Below are 18,241 nucleotides of genomic sequence, written 5' to 3'. Positions count from 1 at the left end.
GGCCGCAGGTGCCATATATCCCCTGTAGGGCACCCACATCTAAGGCACAGGAGTCCAAGTAAGTCCCTTCCTTCAGAATCCCTACAAGTCTTCCCTCTACTGGCCCCCAGAAGGAGTGGGGGAAGCCAGCATGACTGGATTTTAAGACAGATTCCAGCAGAATTCCAAGAAGTATAACCCTAGAGTGCCCACTCATCCCAGACCGGAGTGCATTAGCAAGCTGGTCCATCATTCTTCTTCTATTTCTTTATACTTCTCAAAGTCTCAGCTTTAAAATAGAGGTGGAGAGTTCTAGAAGATGGGCATCTCGATCCAAACCAGAGATAGTACATCACCCCTTCACCCTTAACTGATTCTTCCGTGTACAAACTACTCGCTGGGCAACCACGCTATACACTACTCTTGGAATTTTCAAGATTTCAGAATCAACAAAAATTTAACTTCTCCCAGTCAGTACTGTTTTCTTCCCTCTGAACCTTCACAGTCAACACCTGGGGTGTGATGGGTCACTTTTTGGTTGTACTCGTGTATTTCGTTATCACAACTGAAAGACAGCTGTACAACAAATGATGATTCTTGACTGTTTATATAGCACCTTTATGATAATTCAACCCTCTCCTTTGCATCCTTTCACACTTTCTTCTCTACTCAATTCTCTGTGTTCTTGAGTTAGACAATCTGCTCTGTCCCTTTTGTTTGCTTTGTTGTCACTAAGCTGATTTCCCCCTCATTTTCTCTCATAAGTGAATCAGTGCCCACTAGTTTCTGTGCATTCTTGACTCTCCCAATACTGAAGAAATGGTTCCATGTCATCTTCTAACTTCCTCAGCAAAATGTCTGGTCAGAAGTTGGAAAATACACTAAAGGCCTTATCACAAAAAGTGAGCAATGCAAATGCTAGATTAAGACACAGTTTTTGACAGCATTTGTGGCTGACTGATGGTGGTAATGCCCTGCTTCATGGCCTCCCAGACTCCGCACTAGTACCCCATAAGGGTATCCTAGATGCTGCATCACATCTCAACCATGGTCTGAAGAAATATGATCACATCACCCCCATCCTAATGCAATTCCGGTATCTTCCCTTGTCGGACCACTCTACCTTCAATAGCTGCTGGATCATTAACAACGCCATCCTGACCAGCACCAATGTTTATCTTGCAGGCAAGTTCACCATCTCTGGTGATCCTGAGCACACCCGCAACTGGACCCATCAAACTGCAGACTAAGAAGTGTCAAAAGAAAAAAACAAGGCAGCACACCTTTTCCACCTTGGCTGTTGAACGCCTGTATACAAGATATTGAAGTACGACGTTTTAGAGGAAACATTGATTTTTCAATTGCATACCGCTTACAGTTCTCCATAGGGAACAGGCCACTAATGAATGCTGGAACTGCCTAGAGTATTTCAAGCTCTGTAGTCACATGGGAACTGGCAGCAACTGCAACAGAAAAATACAGCAGAGAAAGAGATAAGGCTTCAAACAACAAAACAGATAGGTTTGGTAAGGTCAGTGGAACTGGAAATAGGGAAACTGAGGGGACTATAATAAAGAACAAATCAAAGGTGCAATGAGTGAAGGCCTGGTACAAGCTTTATCAAGTGCAGAACACCAATACAACTATGCAACATACTGCCCGGAATGGAACCCATAGTGAGATGGTCTTTTATACTTCAGCCGCCTAAAATACCCCAACAGTGAAAAGCTCATTCTAGAAGTTGTTTTTAATTCTGAAGAGGCTAGCTGTGTAGATTCAGATAGGTTTGGAGATCCTCATTTTCTCTGTCTTTTATACTCTCCACTGGCCAAGCAGGATTAAGCCTAGAAAGAGTACAAAGCTTGATCTAGTTTCTGTCTTGCCCAACTTCAAATTGGTAGCAGTGACAATTCTTTGTTTTTATTAGATCTATCGTCTACATGCAAAACTGATAGCCGTGCTGGAAATTGTCTAAAAGCCCTAGGGGTTGGGATCAGTATTTAACTGGTATAAAAGCTATTTCTGACTAAACAGATTTCAGTAGCCCCACTTTCTCCACCTAACCCAGGACAATAGTGTTTTGTACTCTACAAGGTCTTCAAAGTCAACCATATGCATCCATCCATGAAGCTTACACTGATATATTACGTATGCAGAGATAAAGAAGTGAAAGAGGGCCAATCACAACAGTACATGATAGAAGTGAGAAAGTACATGGATAACTAATGACATAAATTTAAAACTGAAAAAAACTGAACTCACACTTGCCAGTGACATGAAGTACGAATGGGATGGGATCCACTTTGTTCCCCCGAGCTTGAATGCTTGCCCTATCAGTTAATGTGGTTATAATTCTTAGAGTGAAGCATGATACTGACCACCCTGCAGGCAGCAGATTTTCTGCAGTGTTTTCTGCATATATCTGCCAGCTAAATGTTTCCAGGTGGAACGTGTCTTGCCTCACTGAACTAGGTCCCAACTTAGCTGTGATACAATTTGTAGGATTCTGTTATGACTCCCATAATGTACCATGCACTGTGTCTGGGCTTATTTAAATAAATACTCTGTCACCTTCAGGTGATACAGAATTCTTCACTCTTCATGGCTGTCTCTCATTTTAGTACCGTATCCTCTTTGTTTGGTACCCTCCATTGGCTCACTATTTTGGCTACGATCATCTCCAAAACAAAGGTGCCGATTACGATCCTGTAAAAAATTTCCCCGTACGACTCGTATCCGGTCTTTTTACCGTACGAATCGTACAAGTGCCGTACAAACTGCCAACTACGATTCGCATGGGAAAAAGTCCATACGAATCGCATTGGGAATAATTCCCCACACGTCCTCGGGTCGGAATATGTGTCCGACACGTCCCCGGACGAATTACCGTAAAAATGTGAAAAGTCAAGTCCGACCGCGGAAGTACGATCCATCCCGTGCGTCCGATGTTACAACCGGATGGAAAAAGCACCGTCCGCACCGAACTCCTATAGGAACCATGGAGACATGTGCCCGCATACGCGCCCAACACCCTCCCCAGCCCCCGTATGTACGCGCCCAATCACCCCCCCAGCCCCCGTATGTACGCGCCCAGCCCTCCTATGTACGAGTTGAACCCCCATCCGTGTATGTACACCAGTGTACGTACGAGTCGAACCCCCACCCGTGTATGTACACCCGTGTATGTACGAGTAGAACCCCCACCCGTGTATGTACACCCGTGTACGTACGAGTCGAACCCCCGCCCGTGTTTGTACACCCCCGTACGTACGGCCCGTACCCCCACCCGCATATGTATGGAGCGTATCCCCACCCCAACCATGTATGTACGGCCCGTACCCTCACCCGCGTATGTACGGAGCGTACCCCCACCCCAACCGTGTATGTACAGCCCGTACCCTCACCCGCGTATGTATGGAGCGTACCCCCACCCCAAACGTGTATGTACGGCCCGTACCCCCACCCGCGTATATATTGAACGTACCCCGACCCCAACAGTCTAAGTGCGGAGCGCACCCCAGGCCCCAACACCAGCACCTTCACCCAACATCGCGCATGTACGAGTCGTACCAAGCCAGAGACAAGGACAGCACTGTAAAACAAAATGGCCGATGTACACACCGTACACACGCTAAAAACACACATACACAACCAGGACAAAGCAAAACAACACAAGAAGACTCTATTCGAATCGCACGAAGCCACAAAACATGTCCAACAAGCACAAATACAACACATTCACTGACCTGCAACTGCCAAACTCCCAAACAGAGGCCCAAAACACAACCACTCCTTATAACACACCCACCCAAAGTTCAAACACAGCCACACCCACCAATGGACCAATAACAAGGCCCAACAAACACAAACCATGATCCTTTGCAACAGACCCACTGCTGCCAGACCACACCGAGAAACAACTGCACCATACTACAACCTCCACTACACCTTACACCTGCACACCTACACAAAACCACCTTCACAAACACCCCCCTCATCACATTCACACACACACCTGCACAACCACACCCACACGCCCACAACCATCCATACCCACACCCCTCACCATGCCCACTAACAAGAATCCAAAGTTCACTAGCCAAGAGTTGGAGGTCCTTGTCGACGAAATCCTCAGAGTCGAGCCACACCTCTTTGGAACATTGGTTAGACAGACCAGCATTTCCGAAAAAACAGCCATGTGGCAGACGATTGTCGATGCTGTGAATGCTGTTGCGTCCACCAGAAGGACCAGGCATGAATGCCAAGCCAGGTGGTACGATCTGCGGAGGAGGGTCCGAGCCAAAATGACCGACGACCACAACCAGGCCAACATCACTGGAGGAGGGCCGCCCCGCAGACGCGTACAATACCATCCCTGGGAGGAGAGGGTGATGGCCATACTGCTGGTGGTGGCAGTGGACAGAGTAGAAGGACTCCGAGAGCCTGGTGAGTACACAAACAACTCACCTCACATGGGGGGAACGTCATCCACAACCAAACTCACAATCATGCACGCAACCACCCCAAGCTATCGCATGACTCAACCACACTCCATAAACACGCACATGCCACTAGCGCCACCATGCCCCATGCACCCAGCTGGACAATCCCAAGTCACAGGCCACAGAAAACACCAACACAAGACACGGTAACCCGGATGGCGGGAGTGTGGGCCTCAAAAATCACATAGTGCAACTCAGAAGCAGACAACAATGCCCTCTGCCCATATGGCCTAGGTCACAGCCAGATAAACAGTGTGTCCCCACACGGGAAAGACTTGCCAGCAAATGGTGGACGCCTTGCATTTAGACATGGGGGTGAAGGCACATGACAGCAGCTAATGAACAGCCAACACTGTGAAAGAGTGGCAGCACACACCACTACAGCAGCAGCGCAGACACAGACACTATACCCAATGGGTGCCTGGAGATCAGAAACAAACTCACATGAACAAGCCAAGGGCCATTCAAAGATCTGCAAAAAGTGTGTGCCTAGGAAGCTGGGCTGAGGTGACAGAGGGTGACACACAGAGGGAGGGAGAGGGGGAGAGAGAGGGAGGGAGACACAGGGAGACGGCCAGAGGGAGGAGGCTGACACAGGGAGGGAGGGAGAGGGGGACAGAGAGGGAGTGAGAAAGGGAGACACAGGGTGACCAATTCAGCCTTGGGTGGTGTGGGAATGTCTGCTCGTCAGCAGGTGGACTGCGTGCATGTAGACAAGGGTGGCCAGTGCCTGAATCCCCCTCTCTTCTCCATGGCAAAACACTGGGCCATGTCTCAACCTGTGCACGAGCACAACGCCAGCTACCTGCATTATATAAGTGTGTGGAACAACTCCATGTGCCCACGTACAGTGCAACACGGAAGGCGCCAATGCATGGCTCGCAACACCTGCTCACTCCACTGCTGACTGCAGTCACAATTGACTTAGCAAGTAAGACTGTGTCACACATAGGTAAAGTCTCAAAAGCTGTGGCCAAGGGACATACCCATGCACAAGTGCACTGTGAGTGGAATGCAAGACATATCCAAATACCCAGAGGAAATGTGGCAACTTTGAAACAAATGAAACATGGATGTTGCATGGAACAAAAATAACATTGTCTCTCTCACACACAGGTCAACGTCGTGGATCACCCCCCAACACTGGGGGGGAAGACTCACAGGACCCGGCTCTGCGGGATGACGATCCCACCGGCAGCGACGACTCTCACCACTCTGTGGACGACCCCGACCAACCTGGCCCCTCTGGTGTCCAACCACCTGCAGCACCTGCGTCAGGTACAACTGGGCCAACCACCACCCCCACTCCTGCCACATCCCAGGAGACACCCAGGATCCCTGCCCCACCACCACAACGGAGCCAGGCTGACCAGGAGGGACACGGTGTACCGGGCACCCAGGAGGAGGCAGGCGACAACGCCAATGCCACACCGCAGGGGTCCCGGAGACACGATGTGCCCACAAAGGCAGGCCAGGTGCAAGTGGGCAGGGGTGGTGGGAGTGGAGGACGGCGGAGGCGCGAGCCTGACCAGTTGGCTGCGGAACCGGTATATTTCCATGTGAGAAACATCCTGGACACATACCGACAGGACACCACGGGCATGAGCCAGGTTGTGTCCACCCTCAACGAGATGAAGGGGATCCTCGAGGAGATCAAGACCCAGCAGGCCCAGCAACATGCGGTGCAACATGCCTGTCAACTGCGACACCAAGGGCGGATGGAGGACAGACAGGCTGAGCTCGTGACGGTGTTCACGGGAATTCACCGTATACTCCGTCGGATAGCCGACAACATGGGCAACCCTCCCTGTGCCACCAGGCCAAGAACATCACCACCCACAGGGAGGGATCAGGAGGAGGAGGAGACATCCGACGGAGCATCCCAAACATCGTCACGGCCTGCTTCTGAGGGTTCCCGCAGGAGGGCGTGTCGTCCACGGAAAAGACTGTGAGGGTCGGCGCAACAGCACCATCTCCCAGGACACCTGGCCTGGCACCTGGCCCACTGGACCAACAGCAGCACATCAGCAAAAGACATTCTCTGCCACATGGACTTGCTGGTCACTGTCTGACCAATGTTGACAAAGACTGTGGCATGGACTCTGATGATTTCCAATGGCAAGGACACCAACTCCCCCAGTGAACTTTGGATTCCACACACCTGGAAAGCCCCTCTTGTCATACCCCCCCCCCCAACACGTACCCCAACACAAATAAAAAGTTACACGATAAAGAGATGATGCCTACATTTTGCATTATTACCTTACATGTGTCTTGTAAAGTCTAACCATGCCTGAGTTCTCATATGACTTCAACCATCCATACCCTGGGGCCTGAGTCTGGCACAGGACACACATGGGTCACAATGTATTAGGCAAGACAGACATGGAGCACCATACACACCCGTGATGGGCCCAACCAGCTGAGGGGGTGGCCGCACAACCGTGCCGACAGACATATTGAGTACAGCAACAGTCATGCGCAGAGGTCAGGGATCATGTGGAGTGTCCTGGGGGGCACCCAGATATGTGTAGACAGGTGGCAGAACCATGTCCTGCAAGCTTGAGTCAGGTGGATGCAGAGAATGGTGGCCTGGCCAACGTTGGATGCATGGGCATGGCACATGTCACAATACCCACACAGTCATGGACATCATGCACAATACAGAGTCTAATCCCACACAAACAGCTTGCATCTTGCTACTCTACACATAGACACATAGCCACTATCACGGAAAACCATGCCAGACATGCCGTATGCACCGTGGCAACACACCAGCATTGACTGAGAAGAGGCACCTTGGAGGCATAGGGACACCTTTATTAGTCATGTATTCCGGAATGCAGAGGCAACTCGGAGTACACATACACAGGTCATGTGGAGTAACATGTGGGTCCAACACTGGCACCCCCCTTCTACAGCACAAATGCGTGATAGCCATGGAACTGGCACACAAGTGTCGGGTAACAGCTAAACACCCCCTGCTGCTCACGGAGAGGCTGCCATACACCATTGATCCTCTGATGTGGAAGTCCCACGCCATGTCAAGCCAATGCAAACCGTATGTGTCCGAGGCCAGTGTTACACACATTGATGCCATCATCACAATCCACTATCCCATCACAGATGACTGTCAACAAGTCTGACCATCTATTCAGGTGTATCCAGCTACATGTAATGTGTCCCATGGTGATGCGACATGTCTGCAGAGGAAACAAACATCGACAGGGGCAGTGTGCACACATCGTAAACAACTGCCACACCCAATACACCCCTGCTGCATCCCTTACCCTAAGGAGACTTCCAAACTTGTCCGTGCGTGTAACGCTGAGTCAGCACACGATGACGTGTCCATGAGGAATAGCAGTGCCACAACAATGCAACCAGCAGACGGCATGCGCAAGTACCTGGGGATGAGAGACACACAAGAAGTCAGCCACAAAAAGCACAGCCACTTGCATGTGCATGTACTCGACACATGTAAGGATGACAACATGCTAGGTCACAATTATGACTGTGGAAATACACTCATCACTGGCACCATCACTCGAGTGACACATCCACACACACCTCTGACTCACGTGGCATACATGCAGATGGACACACACATGGCAACACATGCCACACGGGGACCAATGCGTGCACACTCAGACACTGGTACTCACCACTAAGCAAAAAAGTCGCGTATGAGCCGACTCCGGATGTCCTCTTGCGGAACCACATCCTCCACATCACTAGCCCCATTGCCAAGCCCTTCGTCCTCCACGGGTGGATGGTCCTGATCATCTTGATCCAGGATGAGTGGCACAGCTTTCTCAACTGCCATGTTGTGCAGCATGCAGCAGACCATGAAGATTTTGCAGACCTTCGCCGGGGCACATGGGAGGGCACCGCCGGTCTTGTGTAGGCACCTGAATCGGCTCTTCAGGAGGCCAAATGTCCTCTCTATCACTCGCCTTGTCCGGCCATGGGCGGTGTTGTAGCGGAGCTGGGCCGGCGTGCTGGGGTTGCGGAGAGGTGTGATCAGCCATGGCATGTTGGGATAGCCAGCGTCCCCTACATGGAAACCACATGGACATAAGTAGGACAGGAGAAGCAGTCGGGCTGGAAGTCTACGCAAAATACAGGACAGACAGAGTGTACCCACCAACAACACATGCTCGTTCGTTGCGCAGCTGCGTCATCATTTCAGGCACCCTGCTACGCCTCATGATGTAGGCATCGTGTGCTGATCCTGGAAAATGAGCACAGACATGTGAAATCACCATGTTGGACAGACACACCACAAGGGCATTGATGGAGTGGTAGGGCTTGCGATTCCTGTACGCTACCTCCTGTGCCTGTGGTGGTACCAAAGCCACATGTGTCCCATCTATGGACCCAATGACATGGGGCATCCCTCCCAGGGCATAGAATCCATGCTTGACCCCAGTCAACTGTTCAGGATTTGGGAAATGGATGAACTCATCCAGGTGAAGCAACATGGCCTCTAAGAAATCATGCAGCACACGGCTAAACATGTTCTGGGACATGCCACCAACATGAGCTATGGTATATTGAAAGGTACCCGTGGCAAGAAAATGTAGGGCTGCCATTACCTTCAGCTTGGGTGTCAGTGCCGTAGGATACCTGTGCAGCGGTTGCAGGTGTGGTGCCAGCCTTGCCGTCAACTCCTCAATCAACGGTTGTGGGAAGCGGTAGCAGCGTATACAGTCATTCTCCCGCATGTCAGCCAAGTCCGGAATTGGTCGGGGAAGAGGCGGCGCTCTGCAGTAATTTGGAAGTGACAAGGAAGAGTGAGTGCACTACAACAACAATTTATATGTACTGAGCACATGTTAATCTGTCAATACACATATGCTACATAGGGAGTCAGGTATGTGCTACATGCCCTGGACACGTATGGCTGCCAGGTGACACTCCTACCAAGACCCAGCTACACACGGAGATTGTGAACCTCCACATCCCATTGCATGGGACTAGCTGTATCCCAGTGTAAGTGAACAGCCAGACGCAACACAGGAGTGACATACATCAACACATCAGCAGAAGTAGGATGTTGATTGCAGAGACAGGTAGCGGAACACTAGAGCCACAGGTCACATGACATTACACTAGGACAGCCCACACACCTTGCCATTAAGGTGTACATGTCATGACTCACCACACATACATTGAGAGAATGCAGACAGGTCCTTGTTACGCTACTCCGTGTCCCATGCATACATACACACCTTACATCCGATACCACATGTGGCCTGGTGGGCGTAACAGTGTGCCATGGCCATCTACACACAGACACATGTTGGTTGCTGCAACAGCAGATGCTTTTGAGGGAACACCAACATCAAGCTAATGTGAACACACCACACATACATGACATAGACACATCGTGCACCGTGGGTAGTCACATGTCTGGTGTGGTAACCCCTGTAGCGGGCATCAGGGGACACTTGCGTGTGTTGTTGACTGTGCCATGCCAGTGACACTCATCCCAAGTGTGCAGTACGACATGCACACATGTCAAAGGAGTTAAGGGCATGTCTGGCACATATTGCGCCGTCACACATAACATCTGTACACATCTCATCATACATCTATTGCCTTCACAACTCAGGAGTAATGTGCCACATCACAGCCTTTCACACCTGTGCCTCACACATGTAGTACTGCCCAGACAATGCCTTGATGTCCATCCATGGACAAGTATGTCAGCTCTATTCCTTCCTGTGTGCTGCCTGTCACCACTGTTATGTGTGAAAGGCACCGTACATTCGCACTGAGAGCGTGTGTACGTTCCCTATCACTATGGGAGTGCTGCCGTAGGCCTACCCATAGTGATAGTGAGTGTACAGGCGTGTGTACGGTCCGTATCACTATGGATACGCATACGCGAGCACACCCATAGTGATAGTGAGCGTACGCGCGTGTGTACGGTCCGTATCACTGTGGGTACGCATACGCGAGCACACCCATAGTGATAGTGAGCGTACGCGCGTGTGTACGGTCCGTATCACTATGGGTACGCATACGCGAGCACACCCATAGTGATAGTGAGCGTACGCGCGTGTGTACGGTCCGTATCACTATGGGTACGCATACGCGAGCACACCCATAGTGATACGGACCGTACACACGCGCGTACGCTCACTATCACTATGGGTGTGCTCGCGTATGCGTACCCATAGTGATACGGACCGTACACTCGCGCGTACGCTCACTATCACTATGGGTGTGCTCGCGTATGCGTACCCATAGTGATACGGACCGCACACACGCCTGTACGGGCCGTTGCTATGCATTTGGGGTGCCCTAGGGCCCCGGAACACACCGTACCTGTGTGTGAATCTCCAAATTACATAGGGGACACATGAGGGACAAGTATATAAAGGCCTACATGCATGCTGGTTGTCATGGAGACCAAGTTTAATGTATGAATTTTTTTCTGCAGGTGCACAGCAAAAGTCGGTTTGAATGAATCTACTTTGTTGCAAAGTGATTGTGGAGTTGACATCATGCTCAAGAAAAAAAAAACACTGACTCTGCTAGGTTTAAAGGGATTGGAGGAAACATAGGATGCAAATGTGAGTGACCAATCACTCTGTACTCCTGTGCTTGAAACAGGCCAGCAAGGAAGATATAAGGCAGCCAGGTCCCATGAGAGAGCACTTGCCTGGACATCTTTGGATTCTACGACCCTGCTGCTGCTTGTGAGTCCCTGGAACCATGTCAAGGTCTGTGGAGAGGGCCCAGCCTTTCACCCTGGAGGAGAACCTGGCATTGCTGGATGTGATCCTCCCACAGTACCCCCTGCTGTATGGGCGACCAGGGTATCAGGTGAGTGCAGAGTCCACTGGCACAGACTGTGTCCCTTTTTTGTGACTGTGACTTCTGGCATTGTGTCCAGGTGTGACACACATGCAATGTACTGTAGGGGGGGTTCCAGGGGGGGAATGCCTGATGTCTCCCAGCCAGAGCATGCTGTAGTGCATGTCTGCCGTCCTCACTTGCATTGTGTTTACTGTGACAATTACTGCATGGTGCATGCCACATTCTGCCTGTCTTATCCTCCTGGGAATGTTGCCCCTACAGTCCTCATGTGATTATGTGGTCAGCCCAGTGTGACAGGTGAATGTACCCACAGATGTGTGTTAGTTCTGTGTACCTGTGCTGAGAGTGTCCACATGATGTGTTCGTACCCTGGACATCGGTGTGTGTGTAAGTCCCCTGTCATGTGGGTGGGTGCATATGTGGAGTGTAGCACCCAAGCTGCATGAGGGATGGATATACCCTGCCCATCTGATGTGAGCAGGGAGCAGTGCTGTGTGTCTGACGTGCAGAGCCAGCCCCACACCTGTGAGCCCCCCGTCTAGTGGCACATGTGCAGAGTGAGGTTTGTAGCTGCATTTGGCAATGGCAGGTGAATGTCCTGTGCCTGTGTGTGTCTGTGTACTCTGCTGAGGTAGCGTCAGTGGCCTGTGGCATGTGACTGCTTTGAGGTGCTGCACATAATCCTGGTGTAGCTTGTGATGCACAGTGTGAGTCTGGATCATTGATTGTGCCGTTGCCCTCATTCCACCTGTGTACTTTCAATGGCACGTACTGCTTTTGCCCTTCCCCAGAGGATAATGTCCCTATGACAAAGGTGCAATGGGTTGGCTGCATACTATGCCTTGTTGTAACCAGCAAATTTGTTCTAATATGTGTCTCTGTGACATGTGCCAGGTGTATTGATGTAGTGTCACTTGTTCATCCTCACAGGTAGGCGCCTCTGCCAAGAAGGAGATCTGGATGAACGCCGTCAGTGCCGTGAGGAGGACGGAGGGTCGCAAGCGGCGCCTGGCCCAGGTGAGAAAACGCTGGCAGGATATCCGGTGCTGGACGCGGAGGATCGCACGGGTCCTGCTGGGGAACTCACCTGAGACCCATAAGAACCGTGGGCGCCGCCGTCTGACCCACATCCACAAGCGTGTGCTGGCGGTGGTCTTTCCAGACTTGGACAGGCGCTTACGGGAGAAGCAGCAGCAGGAAGGGGGTAGGTACATGTGTGTTTGTTGTGTGTCACCAGCATTTGTAAGTGCGCAGTTGCATGGATACACTGCCAGGGTTTAAATGTGCTGTGCAGATCCTGTTACCCACAGTATAGCGGTGCTCTCCTGCCTCCCTTCCCCTCCTTGCAATGTGTTCCCTGGTCTGTGTGTAGTCACTCCTTCACAAGGTTATCTAGGCTGGCAGTTTATCCGCGTGAACAATGCCTGTAGCATCATGTGTGGGGGTGGTGTGTAACAGGGTTTGGGAACTTGCCTGTGCCCTGTCCAGTTCAGTACTTGTGGGTTCCATGTCAGTTGGCACTGATGCTGAGTCCAGGCATGGGAGTTAGTCTCTCAAGTGTCATGTCTTACAGCACGCATGTCCTATGTTGTGGCCTGTGACATGATGTGCATGAGTGTGCGATACGCATAGTGCAGGGATGGTGGCGTGTGTTGCAGTCATTCCCATTCAGGACCATGGAGTTGTGTGGCCAATACTGTCCCCTGGGGCATATTTTCCTAGGTGTCATGTGTGTCATCACAAAATGTGGACACTCTCAGTGTCTACATCATAGGTTGTGCTCTGTGCCATTGTCCCCTGGCACCATGTATATTGACGTAAAATGTAGTACAAGTGTCCACTGTACAGCCTGACCTGATTTTCCTTGTTCATACTCACAGTGGCCAGTGCCTGTGTGTCTTGTTACAATCATCTGATGATGCCCATTTGTACATGATTATTTGGACAGGCGCACCTTGGGTATTTTGTGTCCAATCTTGCATTTTTCCAGCCCATGTGTATTTCACCCAGACTAAGAGATGTAAGTGCTTCCTGTGTCTCAACAAATTGTCTCATGTAGGGGGTGGTTGGTGCGGGCAAGGCCTACATGTCAAAACCTGAAATCTCCTTGCTAGGTCTGGCCAGTGTGTGATGTTTGTCTGGACATACACTCAAGGTGCAGTGAGCCAGTCATGGTGGGCATGTTTTCAGTATTACCTATGCAGCATGTGCCTCAAGTTCATGGATATGGTCCCTGCTCATCCCTATTTTCGGCAACGCTGTGTGGTGCAGATGCAGTGCTGGATTGTCCCCAGAGCCTGGCTCCTCTGTCAAAATCCATTTCATGTCATTTGCTATTGTGTCATGCTCTCCATAGTTTTTCAGTGGCATGGTGGGTCAACCAACTGTGTGTTGCAGGGCCTACATATGTACCTTGTATTGTAGATGTTACTCATCTTTCTTTTCAGGCTATGCACTGTAACCTATGTAGATTGGACTCATGTGACATATGTATACAGGTGCATGATTAATTCCTGTCTCTTCACCTTTCCCACAGCATCGTCGGGGGACACGGATGGAGACATCAGCACAGACCGTGCGGAGGGACCGAGCACCAGTGCCAGCAGTGACATCTTGGCTGGCACATCGAGTGGAACTGAGGCGGAGGGGAGTGAGGCGGAGGACCTGTCCAGTGCCACCACAGAATATGAAGCTGACGGGTCCATGGCTGAGCTCTCCGAGTGGGTGGAGGCTGAACCACCAGCTGACAGCAGCACAACATCTCTCCCCGCCCCCTCCATTGCCATCAGCCGCCTCCCACTTGCTCGTGTCCCTTCCCAGCGTGCCCGGTCACCACATGTCTCCTTCCTACCAGGCACCGCACCCCCTGCCCCTGTCTCCACTGCTGCCGCCAATGCCGAGTCTGTGGACATCCAGCGGCAGTTGCAGGTTGGTCAGGCTGAGATGCTTAATGTCCTCCATGGCCACAGCCAAGTGCTAAACAACATGGAGGTATACTTGGAGGGCATTTTCTCATCGCAGGCTGACCAACGCAGCTTGCTGAGGTCCATTGACTCGACACTGACTGCAGCAGTGGGTCTCCTGCAGCGCTTCGTCCAACCCCCTACCCCTGACACATCCACACTTCCCACTCCCATGCCTGTCCCACGTACACCCAGACGTCAGCATGCACCCACCACAACAGTCACAGGCACCACACCAGCAGGGAAGGTCAAATGCACACCGCCTGGCACGCACACACAGGGTGAAGTAGGCACACCAACTGGGTCGGGGGGCAAACGTAAGACACGCAGCCAGAGTGGGAGTCCGCATTCCACAAAATCCACTCCCTCCAAATCCCCTTCCCTCAGCTCTCCTGGCCAAGAGTCGGATGCAGGGTCAGTCCTGCCCAGTCTGTCCATCAGCCCCAGTGTGGTATCACCCCGCAAGCGGTGGAGGCAGGACACCGGCAGGGGAGTTGAGGCCCCCCCCTTGTCCACACCCTCCCCCAGTGGCGCTGCGACCCATCCCTCCGACCCCCCCCTCCTTGGGGCATGTGGTTCCTTCGGGTGCAGGGGAGACGCTGGGGGACCTTGCTAAGGTGTGCAGCGCCATCCTGACCTCCACCTTTGGCGCTGCCCCACCCCCTGTGGTGGAGTCCTCCGTCCCTGCACCCACGACGCCTACCCTTCGCCCTCATGTCCCTGCGGTGCCTGGTCCTTCCCCCCCACATAATGCCCCCCCCTCTAGAAGACAAAGGAGTCTGACTGTGCAGGCAAGCTAGGGGACACGCGGCACACTGTGTCCCCCTTCCGGATTGGAGTCATGGACTGCCCTATGGGCCTTGTATATATGGACATTTATAAGGATTATTAGTTAGATCCTGCTGAATAAAGCATTTATTTTGTTTTTAAAATAGAACACTACTGTTTATCTGGTATTGCTGTTGGTGGACCTGCTCCATTATTTTGGGTGGTGGTAATGTGTTGGGTGTGTGGGAATTGTAGTCTTGTGCTGGTCATAGGGTGGACCCTGGTATCTGTGTGCCATCACAAGCTGTTGGCTACATAACTTTGTTCATGTAAGCAGTTACTGCATGGTGACATCGTCCCAAGGTGTGTTCCTTCCTCTGTGTAACCTGACATCTTCCCTGCAGGGTCATTCCAATATGTGGTTCTGAGCTGTGTCTACATTGGCTGGGTGTGTGACGGACTCGTTAGACTTGGGCCATGCATGCTGAGCGATGTCTCCACCTGCATCATTCGTGGCATCCTTGGTGGTCACTGCACTTGTGTATGTAGACTGTTGACATGACTTCATGCGGACATGTTTTCTTTTTGGCGCTATGCATGTGTATACTTCCAGCCTCGCACACATGTGGTACATGTACTGCAGGGTCTTTGTGCACCTGACTGACATTTGTGGCCATTGGATCTGTGGGTACTCCACCCTTTTCTTTCCAGGGGCACTGCTGTGAGTGTTAGGCACCCACCCCTCCTGTGTTTGGGCACTGCTGGGAGGAATCTGCACCCACCCCTCCTGTGTCTGGGCACTGCTGGGAGGAATTTGCACCCACCCCTCCTGTGTCTGGGCACTGCTGGAAGGACTCTGCACCCACCCCTCCTGTGTCTGGGCACTGCTGGGAGGAATCTGCACCCACCCCTCCTGTGTCTGGGCACTGCTGGGAGGACTCTGCACCCACCCCTCCTGTGTCTGGGCACTGCTGGGAGGAATCTGCACCCACCCCTCCTGTGTCTGGGCACTGCTGAGAGGAATCTGCACCCACCCCTCTTATGTCCGGACACTGCTGGGAGGACTCTGCACCCAACCCTCCTATATCAGGATATGTACGCTTAGAACATACACGGGTGTGGGTTCGCTCCATACCTACGGGGGTGGTGTTACGGTCCATACGTACACTGTTGAGGTAGGGGGTATGCTCCATACATACGGGGGTGGTGTTACGGTCCGTATGTACACTGTTGGGGTGGAGGCTACGCTCCATGCATACGCGGGTGGGGGTACGTTCCGTACATATCCGTACCCACGCTGTGGAATGCTTGTGCGGGCCGTACCCAGGCCTTTGCCACGTGGGTACGAGCCGTCCCACCATTGTTGGGGTGACGTAGGTGTGGGCGTGGTACGACTCGTACCCACGCTCTTAAGGCGTGGGTACGGGACAAACCTGTATTGTTGTGTTACCGGTTCGCGTCGTCAACCACTTCCGTTGTGGCGGACGCTGGCTTTGCTGGACACCCCCCCACCCCCTCGTAGTGACCAGGGCCTGGGGGTCAGGTATGTCCAGGGCATGTGTGCTGTGTGGCTTGGGTGGGGGTTTTGTGGCCTGCCCCTGCTCCTGCCCCCCCACCCCCCTTTCCCCCTCCCTTTGTTGTTCTGACCTTCTGCGGCGTCTGCGTCGGAACCTGTAGAGGAGGTCGACTGCTATGAGGGCCGGGATGACACGTAGGTTCGGGTCCATGTCTGTCCGTCGCGTGCAGGTACTCCTTGTTCGCGTCGTCGTCGTGCGGGATGACGTCGGTGCGAATCGTACTTCCTGGTTCGTGAAAGGCAGGCTGCGTGCGTCCCGACGTCACGTCGGCGCTTTCCCGGATCACATTTGTATGTATATTTTCGTCGGTCGGTGTTTTGTACGAATCGTACGGAAATAGTATTTCCGTGCGAATCGTACTTCCACGTTTGTATATTGTTCCGACCGGGTACGCGTCGGACGGAGAATATGCTCCGTCCGACGGTTCGTACCTGGTTTTTCCAGGATCGTAATCGGCACCAAAGTGTATTATCCACCACACAATGCTTGGTTGCATCTCACTTCAGTTTTATTACAACAAAAAATGTATCAATGTCCACAGATGAGCTCTGCAGTCAGTCAGCCCTCAATACCTTCTAATTGTACCCTCACTGATCAACATATGTATGGAGCCTCCATTTTTCTAGATATTGCTGCAGCAAGGTAATTAGTGTATATTAGCTAAGCTCCATTTGAAAGGTACCATACAGCTCAACACATATTTTGTATGCTTGCCCTTATTCTCTAGAACATTCTCATGTTTGTTTTCTGTTCTTCTCTTCCGTTGACTTTGTTGGCTCAGAACCATTAAACCCTCTCAGAATATGAATGTGCTGTACAAATGATCACATAACCATTTAAGTCAAACAAATTGTAGAGGCAATAAAGAGGTGGTTTGATGGGTGCAGTGGGGTAAGTAAATGTTGCTTTTTTCTTTCCTCTGTTTCTATAATTTAGGTGGAACTATTGTAAGTTCTTTTGGGACATTTGCTTACTTAATAGTGTTGGTTTTCCCTGGCGTTATAGATTAATTTGATTTCCCCTGAAAATGTATATTATTTTATTATAGATATCACAATTCTATAAGTTCACACTTTTAACATTTGTGTCCATAGAAAAGCTATGTACATGCAAATATTCCTCCATCTCTTAGGTTGTTTATTTCTTAAATAGAATTAGTAGCATAATAAATATAATCTTCAGAGTGCCTGTTCCAAAATTTTCCTTATGGAGAGTTTTTAAGATTACGAAGAATCTGCTCAGAAAATACAGAGTGGCTAAAACACAGTGCCTTAACATCAAAAAGATTTGAAAAAAGAGGATATCCAAAAACACAAATCAATGAAGGTGAAACATCAAAATCAGAACCTATAAAATTCATCACAACTTTTTCCAAAGAATCAAAACAAATTAAGGTTATATAAAAAAGAAAGATCTTACAGTTGGATACTACAGTTGGAAAAACCATGGGGGACACGCCAAGTATAACATACAGACGAGCGACAAACCTTAAGGATCAACTAAGACATAGTCATTTTTCTAAGGGAAAAAGTAAATCATGGCTCCAAAGCAAAGGTTTTAAGAAATGTCACAACTGTAAAGTTTGCCAAATTGCCAAAAATACTCAAGATATACAAATGGC

At 50.9% G+C, this 18,241-nt stretch overlaps 1 long non-coding RNA gene across 1 annotated transcript in view; it reads right to left on the bottom strand.

Annotated features, from left to right (window-relative positions):
- Window positions 1-18,241, bottom strand: part of LOC146862585 (uncharacterized) — a 459,822-nt gene that overhangs the window by 90,891 nt on the left and 350,690 nt on the right. Inside the window, exon 3 of the long non-coding RNA XR_014978487.1 lies at window positions 1,349-1,442. This is a non-coding gene — a long non-coding RNA (uncharacterized LOC146862585). The remainder of the gene's footprint in view (window positions 1-1,348; window positions 1,443-18,241) is intronic.

This window comes from Triturus cristatus, chromosome 2_2, assembly GCF_964204655.1.
Source record: "Triturus cristatus chromosome 2_2, aTriCri1.1, whole genome shotgun sequence".
In the NCBI taxonomy this organism is placed as follows: domain Eukaryota; kingdom Metazoa; phylum Chordata; class Amphibia; order Caudata; family Salamandridae; genus Triturus; species Triturus cristatus.
This window is presented reverse-complemented; position numbering and strand designations above follow the sequence as displayed.